We start from the raw sequence: 7027 nt of genomic DNA, 5'->3' as shown, positions 1-7027 counted from the left end.
CGGGATCGGACCGCGGACGCCGGGAAGGCGTGGAGTTCCCTTCGGCAGCTCGTGCCTGTGCGTGGCCGGTCGGGGAAAAGAGGAGTCGGCCACCCGTCCACTGAGTGGGGGAGTATCCTGGTAAGTAGAACTTGTAGCTGCTTTAGTCAAGACGATGCAAGGAATATTTCATATGTCCACCTCTTTCCACAGCGACATCACATACGGCGTGGGCCAGGAGGATCCTTCAATCTGCACAGCAGAGTAAGTAGTTCAACAACAGGTATATGTTCTTAGAACGAGTGAGGGGGCTTACGGCTGGAAGATGCTTCGGTCCAGACGAGGAAAGGAATAACTATGGTGTCCACCTCTCTTCACAGCGACATCACATACGGCGCTTGGCCAGGAGGATCCTTCAATCTGCACAGCAGAGTAAGTAGTTCAACAACAGGTATATGTTCTTGGAATGAGTGATGGGGCTTACGGCTGGAAGATGCTTCGGTCCGGACGAGGAAAGGAATAACTATGGTGTCCACCTCTCTTCACAGCGGCATCACATACGGCGCTTGGCCAGGAGGATCCTTCAATCTGCACAGCAGAGTAAGTAGTTCAACAACAGGTATATGTTCTTGGAATGAGTGATGGGGCTTACGGCTGGAAGATGCTTCGGTCCAGACGAGACAAGGAATAACTCTGGTGTCCACCTCTCTTCACAGCGACATCACATATGGCGCTTGGCCAGGAGGATCCTTCAATCTGCACAGCAGAGTAAGTAGTTCAACAACAGGGATATGTTCTTAGAACGAGTGAGGGGCTTACGGCTGGAAGGTGCTTCGGTCCAGACGAAACAAGGAATAACTCTGGTGTCCACCTCTCTTCACAGCGACATCACATACGGCGCTTGGCCAGGAGGATCCTTCAATCTGCACAGCAGAGTAAGTAGTTCAACAACAGGTATATGTTCTTGGAATGAGTGATGGGGCTTACGGCTGGAAGATGCTTCGGTCCAGACGAGACAAGGAATAACTCTGGTGTCCACCTCTCTTCACAGCGACATCACATACGGCGCTTGGCCAGGAGGATCCTTCAATCTGCACAGCAGAGTAAGTAGTTCAACAACAGGTATATGTTCTTAGAACGAGTGAGGGGCTTACGGCTGGAAGGTGCTTCGGTCCAGACGAAACAAGGAATAACTCTGGTGTCCACCTCTCTTCACAGCGACATCACATACAGCGCTTGTCTAGGAGGATCCTTCAATCTGTACAGCAGGGTAAGTTAACACATGTACACACAATCGTCCAGCAGGTAAGGAGAATCTTCACTCTGAACGCCTGGGTTGTTTTTGTTACGGTGACAGTGGTGGGCTTTCGAAATGGTGAGCATACGGCATTAACTCTGTATATATTCCCCACACCCTGTAACTTCACTTCAAGCAATCTCTTGTGTAAACACACCACTTCAGACACTGCATATCCACTCGTAGTGAAAATAGAGCCAGCACTCACCCAACGATCGCTCCTTCCACTGACAGGCTGGATCGAGTCCCACCCAATAGCGAAAGAGCGAGAATACCTCCTCACTGACCCGGGGACCAAGCGTTTCCTTGCCCACACTCGGAGGAGAAGACGAGAGTTCAACGGATCCCTTAATCCATACACTCTCCGGTGACACAACCCTCGTGATCAATCCACTTCACAACGTTATATCAATCTCAGTGCAGGTACATGCATTCAATCAAATTCCACGATCATATTACTTATCTTCTCCCAGATGATAATGGCGCGGCTTGGTCTGCACTTGGTCCTCGTAACTCACTCTCTTTCCGTCCTCAGTATCTCCACTCGATCGCTGTTATATCTGCCGCACAGCCGAACGGCCAAACCCCACAATAATCCTCAGATACCTTCGCACGCCAGCCCAAACGTCAAAAGGGATCCACTTCTCTCAGGGGAACACAGTCAAAGGAGAGGACAACCAGGAAGAACGACCGGGAGAACGAACAACCCGTGGGAATCACCCCGTGAGAATCACCAACCTCCTGGTCTCCGAACTTCCTTTTTATATGGTTCCTCCGCCTTCATAATCCTCGCGCAGATCCCGGCGTTTAATCCTCCGCACCAGATGTCAATCCGTCATTAGCGTTGTTATGGTGACATAACGCGCAACGCGGAACCCGGTCCGGCCGGAACATAATTCCCGCGGGAACTTAGTTCCGCTTCCTTTTCGTCACCCCGTGACAACTACATAACAGAAATTGTAACAAAACACATTAAATAAAATATAATAATATGTAATAATGTGTCAGGGACTTCAGGGAATGTCTTATTACTTTTTTTATTTTTTTTAATCGTAAATTATATGGTAATTCAAAGTTTTTATTTCCCAAAAAAACTATTGTTTCTGTAAAAAAAAAATGTTTTACAGTGTAGGGGTGATTTTTTTTTTTTTTATGTATCTATATCAAGACTCACTGGTACTAAAATTGACGAATGTTCAATTTTTCACCGTATACGGTAAAATGACTTACCAATTAACAGGCTTTTACTGTAGCATTTTTTTATCTTTTTCTCAAAAAACTGAAAATATGTAAATCAAGACTCCGTGATCTGTACTGACATATTCCCCCCTGACTCGAATGACACTTGACCACTGACTTGAGCACCTGGATGCCTTTTTTACTGTGGCCTTTCAGACAGAGGCCAGACATGTCTGCAAGACTGCCAGATTGGACTACATGCAACAGCTGCTCAAGTGCTTCTTAACTGGGAAGAACTTCACGACTGATAATCTGAGGAGCTGTTGGACATGAGTGCCATCGTCACTTGAATGACTGTGAAAGACCAATTGCCATGATGCTAACATGTATGGAATCTTATTATTGGAGACATTATTATTGTGCATTTGGAATTTAGAGATACATTCCTGCTTCCAACATCAACCTTTGTCAATGGAATTCTTACTGTGATAGTATCTGCAGTGATGGGTGGCCAACAGAACATCTTATCAGGGCAGCTCATCCTTCGGATCCTCATCAGACCGAACACACACACACGAACGAACACACACACACACACACACACACACACACACACACACACACACACACACACACACACACACACACACACACACACACACACACACACACACACACACTCCAAACATGTATTGACTGGAACAGATAATGGGGTCTTTGTGTCGACTGCTATCAGCTCCTTTTGGAGATCTGAATCTGTTTCGTGTTTGCACGCATAAGTCTGTTCACAAAGGATGTGTTCCTGGATCCTCAACCTTGGTTCATTAATAACCCAGTAAACACCCTAACCCTATCCCAACAAAGATGTTGATCCAGGAACATGTCCTACTTGGAAAAATAACAAGTTACGTTTGCAACATATAGTGACTGGGATTTTGCTTTCCTAAACAATGGATGGGGCAGAAGCAAGAGTGAGTTGAAAACAAGCATTATTCCTGCAATTCTGTTTAGAGCTGAAATAGCATATTTTACCTTTAATGTTAAATTATATTTAAGTTTCTTAAGGTTTGAGACTTGCTAGTTTATTTCTTCATTGATTCCCTGTACTATAGTGTATGTCTGTATGAGAAACACATCTGAGCAAATTACTAAATCTTGTTTTTTTTATAATATAAACTAATGAATTGTGAACAATAAGACCTATTTATTGTTCACAATTCATTAGTTCATATTATCAAAAAAAAAACACAGAAAAAAAGCAAGATTTAGTAATTTGCTCAGATGTGTTTCCCATTCAGACATAGCTGCTTAACTAACATAGTACAGGGAATCAATGAAGAAATAAACTAGCAAGTCGCAACCGTTTTCCAAAACAGTAGCCTAGTAACTTTGTCATCAAACCACATTGGTTCAACAATATAGAACTGTCATTCATTAGCCTAAGTCCTGCAGGAAGTGGAGTAATAACTTCTGCTAATAAATCAGTTTGAGATTTAATTAATGGACCATTTAGCATAAGCATAGCTATTATGTTAAGACAGTACTAGTATGACCAACTAGCGGTTAATCAACGGGCAACCAGTCTTACGTTTTAGCATCAAATTAGACCAATCCACATTTTTATGTAACTGGCTTAAAACAGTTATGAGCAGTCTTGAAAAAAAAAAAAAAAAACTTTTAAGACTAGTCTTAGCAGTTTATGCAAGTGGCCCATACTGCTAAAATAATAAAAACTGTATCAGAGGAGTATTTTGTTTACTTTTATTCATTTGACAAACTAAAAGAAGTCAAATGAATTGTGCATGAAAGTTAGATTGTAGTGCATGTTAGCTTGCTTATTTTGCTCAAGAGCATGATCTATTTAGGTCCATGTCATGTCAAAAAAATTTAAGTCGGCATTTATGTGATTAAAGTCAAGTTGACGTGGAGTGGACTATTCACCGATTACGTCTTTAATGAAGCCTGAAGGGTTGCCTTGTGCACAGCTATGGCATATGACACAGCGCTGCCCACAAGGCTATTTGATCCTACACAGCATCTTATTTTCATCAGCTCTTTTGTCTTTGGGTTATAATTTTCCTCACAGATTTCTCCTAGTTCTAAATCAGATACATTTAACACAGTAAAGATTACATTTATATGAATGCTTTACTGAGATTGATTGCATGTGAATTATCTGGAATCATCTCTCTACTAATAGTGAAGCTGTGAAATTTAGTTACCAAGAAATATATGCTAGAATTTTTCAGTTTCTAAGCTATTTTATTGATAAATCTCAGAACAGTGTTGACAATACATTTCTGCACTACTGAATGTTTCTAGTCGCACAATCTGCACGTGATGTGCGAGCTACAGTCTGTATGTGTGTGTGCGTTACAATGCATCAGCACTTTGGTTTAGAATGCTGATTAACTTACGTGTACAAATAGCCGTTTAAAACGTCCATTCGTCCTATCAATGTTGAGGATACAGATGGTATAATCAAACATATTGTGGAGCGCTCTCAGAGTAGCCATTTGTCATTTTAACTGACAAATAAATGGAGAAACAGAGCGCAAAAGTGGACTTCAAATATTTCTTGTTAAACCCAACGCTATCTCACGACCAATTCGTACGAATTTGTACGAGTGATTAAAAGGTGGCTAATTCGTACGAATTTGTACGACCTCACTCGTACGAATTAGTACGATTTGTCTAAACTCACGTGATGGTTGGGTTTAGGGGCGGGGTCAGGGGTAGGTAATTCGTATGAATTCATACGATTTTGGCAAATCGTAAAATATGTACGATTTAGCAAAAAACGTACAAATTCGTACGAGTGAGGTCGTATGAATTGGTACGAATTAGCCACCTCGTAAAATTCGTACGAATTGCCGTGAGATCGGGTTGGTTAAACCATGATCAGCGACTAGTCGACGTCAAGCTTAAAGCATCATGGTAGAGCTAACAAGAAACTATGATTCTAACTATACATTTACATTTTACATTTAGTCATTTAGCAGACGCTTTTATCCAAAGCGACTTACAACTGAGGACTACAGCAAGCGAGTCATCGTGAAGAGGCAAAAATAACGCAAGAAGTGCTCAAAATACAAAGTTCTGGCATTGCTCAGAGTAGCATAAGCCGAAACAAGGGAAGGTTAAAGAGAGGGTTTTTTTTTTTTGTCAAGTCAAGTGCTCACGGAAGAGATGAGTTTTCAGTTGTGTTTTGAATGTAGTCAGGGATTCTGCATTCCGGACGAGGGTAGGGAGATCATTCCACCAGCAAGGAACCGTGAATGAGAATGTTCTGGAGAGTGATTTTGTGGCTCTCTGTGATGGTACCACGAGCCGTCGCTCATTGACCGATCGCAGGGTTCTGGTAGGGATGTAGACTCGTAGGAGCGAGTGAAAGTAGGAGGGAGCTGAGCCTGTGGTCGATCTGTAAGCAAGAGTCAATGCCTTGAACTTGATGCGAGCAGCGAGTGGTAGCCAGTGCAGAAAGATGAACAGAGGAGTGACGTGGGCCCTTTTGGGCTCGTTGAAGACAAGACTGGCTGCAGCATTCTGGATCATTTGTAGAGGTTTAATTGCACATGATGGAAGACCAGCCAGAAGAGCATTGCAGTAATCAAGCCTAGAGATAACCAAGGCCTGGACGAGAAGTTGTGTTGCATGCTCAGTTAGGAAGGGCCTGATCTTCCTGATGTTGTGCAGTGCAAACCTGCATGATCGAGCTGTCTTTGTGATGTGGTCTGTGAAGGTCAGATGCTCATCAAATGTTACTCCAAGGTTTCTGACCGACCTTGATGGGGTGATTAAAGTTGAATCTAGCTGGATAGTGAAGTCGTGCTGTAGAGATGGATTGGCAGGGAGGACGAGAAGCTCAGTCTTTGCCAGGTTGAGCTGCAGGTGATGTTCCTTCATCCATGCCGAGATGTCCGCCAGGCAGCTTGAGATACGTGCAGCTACTGTGGGATCATCAGGTTGAAATGAGAGGTAGAGCTGGGTGTCATCAGCATAGCAATGGTAAGAGAAGCCATGTGCCTGTATGATGGGTCCCAGTGATGTGGTTTAAATGGAGAAGAGGAGCGGTCCAAGAACTGAACCCTGAGGAACCCCTGTGGTCAGTTGATGTGCATCGGATACCTCGCCACTCCATGTGACCCTGAAGGACCTACCTGTGAGATAGGACTCAAACCAGTGGAGAGGAGTTCGTGTAATGCCCAGTGATGAGAGGGTGGACAGGAGGATCTGATGATTCACAGTGTCGAAGGCAGCAGACAGATCCAGGAGAATGAGAACTGATGATTTGGAGGCAGCTTTTGCGATCCGTAGGGCTTCTGTGACTGACAGCAATGCAGTCTCGGTTGAATGCCCTTTCTTGAAGCCAGATTGGTTTACGTCTAGTTGGTTGGTCAGAGAGAGGAAGGATGTTACTTGGTTGAAGGCAACTCGTTCAAGTGTTTTCACAATGAATGGTAGGAGAGAGACAGGTCTGTAATTCTCTAAGAGTGATGTGTTTAATGTGGGTTTCTTAAGCAGTGGAGTTACCCGAGCCTGCTTGAATGCTGTAGGAAAAGTGCCAGTGTG

This window comes from Phoxinus phoxinus, assembly GCF_949152265.1.
Source record: "Phoxinus phoxinus genome assembly, chromosome: 3".
Classification (NCBI taxonomy): Eukaryota; Metazoa; Chordata; class Actinopteri; order Cypriniformes; family Leuciscidae; genus Phoxinus; species Phoxinus phoxinus.
Note: the sequence above shows the minus strand (reverse complement) of the source record.